The sequence below is a fragment of the Chrysochloris asiatica genome, unplaced genomic scaffold (genome assembly GCF_000296735.1).
Source record: "Chrysochloris asiatica unplaced genomic scaffold, ChrAsi1.0 scaffold00027, whole genome shotgun sequence".
Lineage (NCBI taxonomy): Eukaryota > Metazoa > Chordata > Mammalia > Afrosoricida > Chrysochloridae > Chrysochloris > Chrysochloris asiatica.
The window spans coordinates 26,330,287-26,332,141 of NW_006408545.1; positions in this window are offsets into that span (position 1 = coordinate 26,330,287).

Below are 1,855 nucleotides of genomic sequence, written 5' to 3' on the forward strand. Positions count from 1 at the left end.
GTTTTTCCCTGTCTGTCCACTTCAGGATGGATAAATAAATGGAAGAAGCAGACAACACTAGATTTAAAGCTAAAAGAAAAAATCATGAAAATTACATGTGGAGACTTAGCTCTGTATGATTTTGGATAACATAGTACTTCTTTTATGGTTTTGAGTCCCAACACACAATATGTACTTAGAGGTTACTCAGTGAATATTTTTAATGAATGAAAAGTATTTCCTAATTAATATATAGAGAGTAGCAATGAGTCGGAATTGACTCAACAGCACTTAACAACAATAATATGTAATGGCCTATTAGATTTAGTTCAGAAATCAAATTCTAAAGTATAAGTTTATGGAAAAATTAGGTTTTTCTTCACTTTCCACAAAGTTTCAGGAGGCAGAACTTTTAAACCTCAGTAAATAATTGCTATCAGTTAATTACTAATCATCTGAATCACATTTTTCCATTGGTAATTTAAACTTTGTATCCTGCTCCTAAAATAATGTTGGACAAGATAATTCTTTCCCCAGTCTCTTTCTTGTTTTTTGTTTTTTACTTGAGTTTTAAAATTTCTAAAGATAGGCCTATTGGCAATATCAGCCTTTCATATTTATTGTCAAGTACTATGACACTTGCCTGTATGCCATTTCCAGTTGAAAATTGCTTTCCCATTATATTGAGAATGCTTAAAATAATGATCCTACAACTAAGTGAAATGCTGATTCAGTGGATGTGAAATGCCAGTCCCAAAATGACATATCTGTCACATTAGCAGAACTATTGGCTAATAGCAGCCAAGGAATAGTTTATTGTAAGTATTGTTACCAGGTTATTTAATTACTTTATGTTATCAATTTACAATTAATAAAGGAAAAAGTAACAGCATGTTCAGTTAATAAAAATGACACAATGAGATAAAAACAAAGAAAATCAAGTTTTAATTGGTTTCTGAAGCAAGATTTTCTCAAGAATACTGTCAAATAAAAAATATTGCCACACTGACAGATTTTATTACAGTACATGAGTGTGCCAATCACATATAATAGCAAATAATATTATGCGTCTCCTAAAATATGATGGATAGCAGCTTATTTCCTTGACAACTTTTGTTAAATAAGAATACATTTTTTCTGAAGATCAGGTTGAAAATGAGTATTTATTTTGAAATGTGTTTACAAACAAATCTTAAGTCTGTGTTCTAAGAATGGGTTTGGAATACTTCAAATGAGTTTTCAAATATATAATTTTTATCTATAGTTTATAAATACATACTTTTATAAGGCATACATTTTGATTTTAGATGTATGATAAAAAGGATTATCCTTAAATGTTGCCCAATAATTTCTAGAGTGTCATTAACAACTTTAAGTTAGAAAATAATTATTGAAATAAAGTAATGTGCTGGAACAAAAAATGGATTTGTTTAGAAGTTAGAATTGTTCTAATTTCTCTTCTATGTGGCTAACAGTAGATAATTTATATGAGTACTTAAAATGGAGTTGGGTTATGTAAGTCACTGAACCTTTTTATGTTCATGATTCTCAAATATATTAAACCATACATAGTATAAGATCATGTTTCTTTAAGTTAATCCATCCCTGACATATCAAATCATCCTTTGAGACTGATTTCACAGAATAAAGGATTTCATTTTTTATAGATTAGAGGTGATACTTCTAATTCTAACAAGAATAGTAGGAAATGATTCCTTTCTCTTTTCAATTATCAGAACATCAATTTATTCAACCTGTAGTTTTTTCCTTTTGCTCTTCCCTCATTTCTAGTTTATTCATATCTACTCACTAACTCTAAACTAAATCCTCCCTCCTCTTCCTTCTGTTCTTCCTTTCTCCTTTTTTGCTACACTTT